At 45.7% G+C, this 10,244-nt stretch overlaps 1 long non-coding RNA gene across 2 annotated transcripts; it reads left to right on the forward strand.

Moving 5' to 3' along the window:
• Positions 1-7,878: 7,878 nt before the first annotated feature.
• LOC136291853 (uncharacterized) lies at positions 7,879-9,901 on the forward strand. Of its 2 annotated transcripts, none has more exons than XR_010721778.1 (4): positions 7,879-8,072; positions 8,250-8,278; positions 8,858-8,904; positions 9,035-9,901. It is a non-coding gene; the product is annotated as an uncharacterized lncRNA (long non-coding RNA). The 2 variants fall into 2 exon arrangements; XR_010721779.1 differs by lacking the exon at positions 7,879-8,072 and adding an exon at positions 8,081-8,135.
• The last annotated feature ends 343 nt before the right edge of the window (positions 9,902-10,244 follow it).

The following is a 10,244-nucleotide window of genomic DNA, read 5'->3' on the forward strand; positions in this document are numbered from 1 at the left end:
TTTGGCCAGTGAGAGGAAATAACCCCAGTGTCTAAGGACCTGTGCAGTGTGGTTTCTGTCCTCTCTCTGCTCTGGTTTGTAGTTTAAAATGCTGTACTTTGGGACTTGCTTTCCATCCTCTCTCCAAGCACCACATCCAGCACTTGCAGATGTGCCAACAGCTCCCTCAGCATCTCAGTGATAGTCCCCCATCCCCTCCCATCCCATCCCATCCCATCCCATCCCATCCCATCCCATCCCATCCCATCCCATCCCATCCCATCCCACTGGATTCAAAGCACAGCAGTGGAATGCCATGCATGCATGATTTCAATATGACACCACTTAGAATAATACAAACCACTGGCAGTGCCACTTTTACCAGCTCCAAGGCCAGGAAAAAGAATGGATGTGTCTGTTCTCCACTTTGTGCGGGAGGCTGTGTAAATTTGACACAGGTGAAGCCTGGCCAAGTCCTGCAGTTCTTTCCCAAAGCCCAAAGGACCTTTGGGTCTCCAAATGTCATATTCTACCTCCTCTATAACCTTCCTACTGAGACAGCACCCTCCAGACTGAGTCATTTTAGTAGGATTATCCCTGGAAGATTATCCATGGGGCAAGCTGGTCTAGTGGAAGGTGTCCCTGCCCATGTCTGGGGATTGGAGCTGGATGGGCTTTAAGGCACCTTCAACCTCAACCCTTCTGTGATGCTGTGATTATCAGATTTATGTTTCTGGATGCAGGAAAATTCAAAAGTAGGTCAGTAGATGTAAAGCCCTCAAGCTTTAGTGGTCACAGCCTCCAGCCTGCCTGAGTTCAAGCAGAATTTGGGTAACACTCTCAGGGACATGGTGAGATTCTTGGTGCAGATCCAGGAGCTGGACTCAGTGATCTTTGTGGGTCCCTTCCAACTCAGGATGTTTTGTGATGCTGTGAGATCCAGCTCCACCTGAGAATTTGCCCAAGGCAGTGTGGTGAAGGTGAGCAGGGAAACAGCAAATTTGGCCAGGGAAGGCTTGCTCAGCCAGCACAGGTTGTCCCAAGTGCCCTCCTGCTGGAGCTGCTCTAAGGAGTTAAAGGCAACAGGATCTCCACTTTATTTTAAATTCTGACAATACAACCAAACTTCCTGTCAGCTCTCCAAAGACCTGTCTTCACTAGTGAAAAACAGTTCTATTCCTTTTCACTGGAAGGTAACTAATGGCCAGCAGCTCTCTTCAGGTAAACAACACAGCCAAGACAGAGGACTTGGGTTTTACCGTGGGTAAACTCACCAAGGTCAGTGCTGTGATCTCACTTGAAATTGACCTCTGCAAATTTATCTCACAGGGTGCTTCAGTTTTACTGCCTTGTTTGTGTTTATACCTCAGGATATTGGACAAGCACTTGTTCCCCTGGGGCTGGGGAAAAAAAAAAAAAAAAAAACAAAAGAAAGATTTAAAAAATTTAGCAGTAAAGACAAGACCGAACAATTCTCTCCAAGGGGAAAATATTTCCACAGGGGCTAAAACAGCTGTTCTTTGTATAAGTTGACTGACACAGATGTATATGCTTTCCCCACTGGTAGAAAACAGTGTAAACCAAAGAGATGAGCCTGCACCCTCTAGGAAACATGATCACCAGAAAAAAAAAAAAAAGTCACTAGGAAAGTGTGTTCAGCTTATATAAATCTAAATCTAAGCTCCTGCGCAGCAAAACTATGGAGGAGGAAACACAGTGCCAGTGAGTTAACAGCACTTTTACAGGAAATGCTCTACTCCTGGTTAAAGCCCAAACACAAAAACAGCCCCGGATTTGGGGCCAATAAAATTAATGTGAAATTGGAAAAAACAAAGCTCTTGCTGTTTGCAAAATTTCATTATGCTTTGTTATGAGTAATTACACAATGAGAGTTGTTTTTCTTTTTATAAGAAGCCTGTCTCCAACACAAGACTGCTTAAAATTATTTAAGCATTGTGTCTTAGGAGCGTGCACAGGGTTGAAAAGTGAATTAAATCACATTTTGCCCTCTCTCATGCACATGGAAATTCCAAATGATACAGCTGAAACCAGGGATACTGCTGGTTTCTTTCCAAAGCAGCTGTGGAGTCTTTGGCCCACCAGTATTTTAAGACTGATTCAGAAAGGGCATGTGGATGTCTGGTCTGTGCCCTGAGTTTCTGAAACACTAGTGGAGAGTTCTGGAAGAAGTTGTAGGGATTGTCTCTACCATCATCAATTATACTCCTCCTTCCAAAAAAAGATCAAATGAACAAAAAGTTTAGATAATAGTGTCTTTAACCTAATGACTCTTGAATTTTCATTGAGACATTTCCAAGTTTAAATAATATATTCATTTGACCCAAGCAAAAGAAGTAAAAGTTAAGGAGAGTGCAGAACTCCCAGCATAGTTTTCCCTTTCTTTGCCCTTTCTTGTACAGTAAAGCTGCTCTTAATCACAGAGACTTTCAAGTTACAGAGCAGTACAAACCCAGCCTGTATCTCTGATGTAGGTGGGGCAGGAAGTTAGATTATCTTCAGCTAATATAAGTGAGCATAAAATATAAATGAGCATGAACTAACAGCAATCTTGGTGTATTTACATAGCTGCATATCTACCCTCTGACCATCCATGCCCTCCTCTCTTCTGGAAAATCCCCTTGGGCTCAGAGTGTACATCATCAAGACACAGGGACGGCACAAGCCCATTATTTAGGTTGTGTGTCATGTGAGGAATGAGGAGACTTTCTTTAACAGGGCTTTTGCTGGCTGTTTGCTGAAGAAATTGTCTCTTGCTGGAGGTCATTTTTAGCTGTGCGGTGAGAACAGCTTTAAGGAGACTCTTTAGTGCAACCAGAGCAACGTCAGGAAGGTCTGAAAAAATAGTTTTCCAAAGGGTTTTTGTTTTCCTTTTTTTTTTAAAACAGAGGAAGTTGCTTTAACCTACATATCTACTCAGAAAATATATTTTCTGTTCCTAGGTTATTTGACTTTAGGAGAACAATAAATTCACAAGAGTTCTTAAAAAGATCAGTCATGCCTCTTTGTTTTAATGGCATATTTTGAAGTTTTGCCTCCAGAATATTGATAAGAATCAAAGTAACTTTTGATATATGGCGTTAGATATGCTCCAGGAATAAGATCCCTCTCAAGTCAGACTGTCTGCAGACAACTCAGACCACCCACTTTCAGCTTAAACACAGCCTGTTCAAAGTCTGCAGCAATTCAGATCAGAGCAGTAGCTGTCTGCTCAAACTGTGAGATCTTGGCATTCATCAGACATGTCCAGCACACATCTGATAACACAGCTTAAACTGCCCAGGGCCATTGGAAGGCAGGTGAGGGAAAGCCAGAAAATATCAAAGTTGGGAACAGCCTAATCTTCAACTCAGCACAGTACACACTTTGAATTTCACACGCATTCCACAAAATTCCCCAAGTCCCAGAAGCTTTAATCCAGTCACTTTGCAACATATGTGTATTTTATTTAAAAATAAATTATTCAGTATTACTTTTCCTTTCTTGCATCCAGCTGGCAACATTTTCAGTTAGTTCTACAGGAGCCAGCATAACCTCCTATTAGCTACAGTATTGTCCATTTGTCTACATCTTCAACCAATTTTCTGCAAAAGCCTTTGGACAATGCCCTCAGTTGACTTTTCAAGCAGTTAACCCAGTGCTCCAGAGACTTCACAGTGACATTTTTCCCACAGTGGGAAAAGTGCGGATGCCCTATCCCTGGAAGTGTCCAAGGCCAGGATGGATGGGGCTTGGAGCAATCTGGGATAGTGGAAGGTGTCCCTGCCCATGGCAGGGGGTGGAATGAGATGGTCTTAAAGGTCCCTTCCAACCCAAACCTTTCTCTGATTCTCTGGTTCTGTGAAACATCAGCATGGAGGTTGGTAACCTTGGACATGGGGAACTATGAAATGTTCGATCAGGAATGGAGAATTAGCCAGAAATCCTGGGCTATGACTGGCCTCCACCTTTAATATTGTGTTTCTTCGCCTTTCACCATCTCAGCAGGATGAACCAGATATGGCACAGAGGAGGGTGCCTCAGTTCCATGGGTACAGAGCTGATCAGCACCAGGAGATTGAGACACCCCAGAAAAGGAAAAAAGTGGAGACACCGAAGATGATAAATGACCCAAAGGAAGTGAATGAGGAGGTACCTCTCAGCACCACACCTATTGCAAAAACTGAGGGTCAGCCTGTGAAATTCTCAGTGGCAGATAAAAACAGCAGCAATAAATGGCCACAAATCTAAAAAAATACAAACAAAAAAATGCCCAAGAGTTGCTCCATCACACTTTGTGGGTTTAAATGTGGTGCCCCCCACTCTGGGGCACAGCGACAGCTGGAAGTTGCTTTTGCTTAAGCAATTTTGAGACATATTTATATGGAAAAAAAGCCCCTCTGGGTCTTTTACAAAGACACCCCCCCTTTGACCTGTGCACTCTCTTCGCTGCAGCACAGCGGAGGAGTCTATCAGAGAATTATCACTATATGCAAGTTTTGTCCTGCTGCTTTTCCCCAGGCATGTGCTGCTGGCTGTGGCTGAAGGTAAATCAAAGTGTGCTTTTTTACAGCTCAGTGTGCTTTTCACCCAGCACAGCACAAGCTGCTACACCTGCAAGTGGGATCTGACACCCCCCCCGCCCCAGGTAAGAGAATGTTTCTGCACCCACTGTGATCCATAACTTTGACATCTTCAACTGGCGATGGAATTTTTCCTGTCCTGCAGAAAATCACCATTGGGCTGGAAAGACTTTTGCCACGCAGGTTTGCCTTGTTGCCTGTGCAGGGATTTTCTGTGAGGAAGCTGGAGGTGGTTTTACATTTGTGATGTTTGAGAGAGGCAGGGAGAGAGATCTCAGAGGATTTAGGCATGACTGACATCACGATGTGAGCGTTTGGATTGATGCAGATGTGTGCAGACAAGGCTGGTGGTGTCACTGGGAGGAGAGGGGCTCCTGGGGTGTGCTGGGGGACTGAACAGAGACTGTGATGTACATGACAGCACAGCAGCAGGGACAGGTGATGGGCTTTGTATTGCCATTTCGGGAGGTGCCAGAAATCCCTCTGAAGTCATGAATGTGTGGCTTTGGGTAAGAGTGTTCCTCCTGCAAGGAAAGGTTACTGAGGTGCTGCCAGAGCTGGGCCTTGTGTCCTGAACCAGACAGAGGCAGCAAGGCCAATCTCCCCACCTCATGCTACTGTCCCTACACATCCTCCAGGAGTTTGGGGCATTGCTGGGGTGTCTGTGGAAGAGTGGAGGCAAATGGCAATTCCACAGTTCCCTACCCAGGTCCTGCCATGTGGACTTTTCCAGTTCTCCAGGCAATGACTCTCCTGCTCTGTGGCCTGCCCTGACTCCCCTTGCTCAGTAGGAGCAAAACCACCACAGGCCACTGTGGGGTGGCACATTCTGTCAGACAAGATTGTTTTCCACCATCCAGCAGGAGACAGCATTATTCTGCAAAAACTGGTGCCTTCCCAAAGCCAGAATCATGCTCTGTCATGGTATTTGCCTCTCTTTTCGTGGTCAAGAGCAGGTTGGCCAGCAGCCCGGGGCCTGCTCAGCCTCTGCCCCCTCCAGAGCCCCCTGAGCAGGGAGCACAGAGGCTGGAGGATTGTTTCCTCCACACATCATTGTTTGAGAGCCACCATGCATGCCTGCAGCTCGCATGATGGGAAACCCTTCTGCCTGTGGGCCAAGCTGAGCTGAGATCCCAGAGATGAACGGATGGAAATGCTGCAGAGTGCAAGAGGGAGGGGAGGAGGGAAGCTGGAAGGAAGGGAAAACCTGAATTTCCTAACTCCTAGTGGGGAGAGCAAGAGGTGGAAGGAGGTGGTTTTGTGAAGCCAGGTAGAGACAAGTCGCCAGGACCGAAAGGATCCCTACACAGGCTGGGACAGAGCTGCGGTGGGCATGGGACGGTCTGTCCCAGCTTGAACACCCTGCCCATCCCTGCAAGGCGAGGTTTGCCTGAGAAGCAACTTTTCCTCCCATTTCACACCCTTGACTTTCACCCCAGGCCCTCTGCATCTCACATCCTGCTCGCCCAGGGCTTTTTCAGCCTAGCCTCTCCCCATGTGCCACGAGGGGCTGGGGTGAAAAAGTTCTGTCTGTAAATGTGAGGAGACACCCGGCAGGGTGGTGATGAAATGGCTGTTTCAAGAGGCCAGAGGCAGCACTGAGAGTTATTGCAGGTCCAGCCCATTTATTTTCTGCAGCTTTACATATTTTCAATAGCTGCTCAGCCACATCCTTACCTCTATAACACAGGGCTGCTTTGAGCAGCACTCGTGGGAGGGAGGGGTTGCAAATCAAATGTTGTTTCTGAGGGAGCTCTCTTTGCTCCAGGGTAGCCTGGCTTTCACTTAATTTAACAAGTTTTCTAAGAGGGTTTCCAGCTGTGCATGGAAGGAGCTGCTGAACTGATCAGAGCTGGAGGGCTTCAGGCTGTCACCAGTAGCTGAGGACACCACCAGGCCAAGTAGGGACTGTGGAACTATGGATGGTCCTGGAGAAGAAAGGCTTCTGCAAGGTCCTGCCCCAAAATTTCCTTGGTCTGACTCACAGGAGCATCCAGGATGCTCCATACCTGTTTTATGTCTGCTCTTACAGTTGTTCACAAACATGAGCAGGAGTCTCAGCCACTCGAAGCATAGTAAATATCTTTTTTGTTTCCCTGGTAGAAATCTTTTTGGCCCTCTACACTCTGGAGGAAAAAAAACCCCAAAACTTATAAACTCACTACAATAGAAACAGGATTCAGCTGCACTCATGAGTGTAGAGAAGGTGGCCAGAAATAAAAAAATAAAAATTACAAAAATTTGTAGTATATTACACTAAGCTTTCGATCTTTTGGCCCCAGCAGATCAGGTTTTGAGAGTTATTCTCTATATGCACCAAAATTCCTAGCCTGAACGTTGGCTAGAATTAAAAAGTGACCAGCAACAACATGGAGGGGCCTCAGGGTATGAGCAGGAGTCCCTCAGGCTGTGTCAGCTCCAGTGGTGACTCTTGGGCTGGGGATGTTGTACAGAGGGATCTGCTGATGGCACATGGGGCGGAATTCCCTCCCTGGACCAGGCCTTTTGCAGAAGCTCAAAGTCCACATAAGACTCAGACCCCAACTCTGTCCTGCCAACATCTCTGCTCTTCAACTTTTTGTTCTCCCCAGTACAGAGCAAGAGTGGCCGTTGCTGGAAGGCATAATATCAGGTTTTACATAGCAGGCACTGCAGAAAATACCCCTGCATTGGATTTTGGGGTCAGTGCTGGAATGGCAGAAAGATCCAGCATCAGCGTGAAGCAAACTATTAAATATGAAAATGGGATTTAAAAATGGTATTATTGATTTTACATAATGGAAAGCAGTTTCCATGTTCTGGTTAGAAAGAAAGAAATCCAAATTAGACAGCCCCTTATTAAAATCCCTCCACTCTATTTCTTGGTCTAGTGAAAATCCCAAGTGCGATTTTTTATTCTGCTGTCTTAAATGATTGTCTCCTTTTAATCATCAGTGAGAAAATTAACCTGCTGAACAAAGACACTTTCAGCATTTTCATATTCAGCCGCATAATAAAAGACAAACTTATGCTAAAACATCAAAATTGCTGCAAAACCAAAGGAGAGAGAAAGACATTCCACAGGGAAAGAAAAAAAAAAAAAAGAAAAAAAGGGAAAAGCTGCGTCCCTGAAGTGCAGCAACGCACTAAACTTCCCCGAATCCCCACCTGCACAGCCCTTCACTTGTCATGTCCCATCCCCACCTCGAGCAGGAGAGTTCATTTATCACTGCATCACTCCATTACTTCGTTAAGGCATAAACACAGCAAAGCCCACGCCTATATATATAAAAAAACCCCCCATGTTTAAGGGGGTAATTAAAGTAGGATAATTGACCAGCTTGAGGCTGCGGGAGGGAGCAGAGTGCCAATCTGGTATTTTTATTAATAGGAGGCATCACCCGGCGCGCCGTGACAATGACTGGAAGGGGCTGCGGGCAGAGCCAGGCTCGGTGCGAAGCGGCTGCGGGGAGCGAGATGAATTCAGGTGCTGGCTGGGAGCGTCTGCTCTTTAATCTGCGGGCCCCCGGAGAGGTGAGGTGGCTGGAGTTTAATCAGAGCCATCTATTTGTCCCTTCCCCGGCGCGGCTGAGCAAGGTCATTGTGCGGTGCCCGATCGCGGGTGCTCATTAGTATTCCCCGCATTACACCAGCTGAATTTGCCATTTCATTTAGAAGGGCTCCTGTTTGCATTTTTCTCTCGTATCTCAGGCCTCATCAGAAGAAACAGGTGCTACTGGGTAAGATCCAATAAGCATTTATACATATTTACAGCAAATCCTGGACACGGCTTTGGCTTTTTTTTTTTTCCTTTTTTTCTTTTTTTTTTTTCTTAATTTTCTGAATATTCAACGAGCGGTTCGTCTTTATGCATCACAAAAGGCAGAAAGGCTAATTTGGAATCGGCGCTGTAAATATTTGCAGGGAATCAAGGATAAAAAATCACAGCAGAAAGAAATGATGCTGCATGCCAGGGTGGGAAGGAACGGCCCCGGGACACACTGGTTCATAGAATCATGGAATATCCTGAGTTGGAAGGGACCCACGAGGATATTCCAGTCCAAGCCCTGACCAGAATCAGCCTGCATCTTGGTTAGGGCCCATTTCAGGAGGGTGTGGGTTGCACCTCGAGATGCAAAGCACCTCATCCGGCAGTGACAGGGCTGCTTTGGAGCCCTGGTAAATCCAATGCCCAATTCTTCACCAGCATTTATTCCAAATACCTGATGAAACAAGGCACTAATGAGTTAATGCGCTTATGCATTGAGTGCAGCGCTGTCCAGAGCAGACTCTACGTGGGCATTTTCTTTCTGTTGCAGCTCCTGTGGTTCCTTGAGTTCTCACTTCCATAAAACAGCATTTGCAGGTAATTTGGTGTCAGTGCAAAAACACGCTGTAAGGGGTTGCTGGGTCCAGGCAGATCAGCCCTGGATCTGCTCCAAATTAACTTGAAACCCTACAATTTGGCCCATTTTACATCTCTTTTTCTGCAACAGCTGCCAGGACAAATGGCCACCAGGCAAGAGAATTCCTGCCCAGGCTGGCATGAGCAGGGGACCCTCACTGAAACCTCTCTGCTCCACAAACTCAAGACAGAGGCAGAGCTGTCACAGTGATTGAGATTTCTGCAGTGCTTGATCGAGCTGCAAGCTCTTTTTTTTTTTTTTTCTTTTTTTTTTTTTTTTTTTTTTTAAATAATTCCGGAGGTACTTTTTGCCAATATCTATTTCTAGGTCTAATTCATTACAAAACCCCACCCTGTGCCATTGAGGGTGTCAGCCATTTTTACATTTAACTGCCTATTCCAATCATTAATGTGTGCCCATGTTCTTAGGGAGACTGTTAAAAGGTAAACTCTTAAATTTCCCAGGCTCTCGTAATAACACAGAAAATACCGTTTTTCACACCGGCTAGACTGGTGCCACAATTACACATTGACTGGCTTAGCTTTAACATTATATCCCTCCCTGGTATTTGAAATATTCAGTTTAAAAAAAAAAAAAAAAAAAGAAAAAAAAAAGGTAAATAAATAAAAAATTTAGTCCCACCAGGAAACAGAAAGTCCCAGAGTCTCTGGGACTCCTTACAAAGAACTCCCTTAAAATCCTTCCATGAAAAAAAAAATATTAAAAAAAAAATATATATATATATAAAGGAAACTCGGCTAATAATACTTTTCCACATAAATAATGTAGATTATAACTGGCCTTTGGAGAAGCCTAAGCATAACAGAGGTCCCTTTGTAAGGCTGAGCACTGATTACATGCTGCTCAGCCCTTTCATGATGATAGCTTTGCAAACTGCAGCGTATCAAGCACACTTAAAATTAACAAGCCAGGCTGCCTCCTCTGGGGCTTCAGCATCCCAGAAGGTGTGTCCTGAGATGGATGTAACCCTGGCAGATGTCATGGAGAGGGACCAAGGGCCTTTCCCAGTGCCATTTCCAGGCTGCACGGGTTCAGGTCCCCGTTGACGTTCGCCTCTGCCCTGATACAATAATAAAGGGATTAGCAGCATGTCTACCTGCAATGGCAGGAGACAGGATTTGGTGACCCCTGAGGTGGCCCCTGGTCCTATTCCTTAATGAAGCAGTGAGATAAGCCCTAATGCACACACGTCTTTGGGAGAGGAGATTTTTACTGGAGCCACTTGTGAGGGCTTTAATCCCAGAGGTGACTTTGAGCAGCCCAGACAGCAAAGATCCCC

Source organism: Chamaea fasciata, unplaced genomic scaffold (genome assembly GCF_029207755.1).
Source record: "Chamaea fasciata isolate MVZ Bird 193981 ecotype frontalis unplaced genomic scaffold, bChaFas1.0.hap1 SCAF_7, whole genome shotgun sequence".
Classification (NCBI taxonomy): domain Eukaryota; kingdom Metazoa; phylum Chordata; class Aves; order Passeriformes; family Sylviidae; genus Chamaea; species Chamaea fasciata.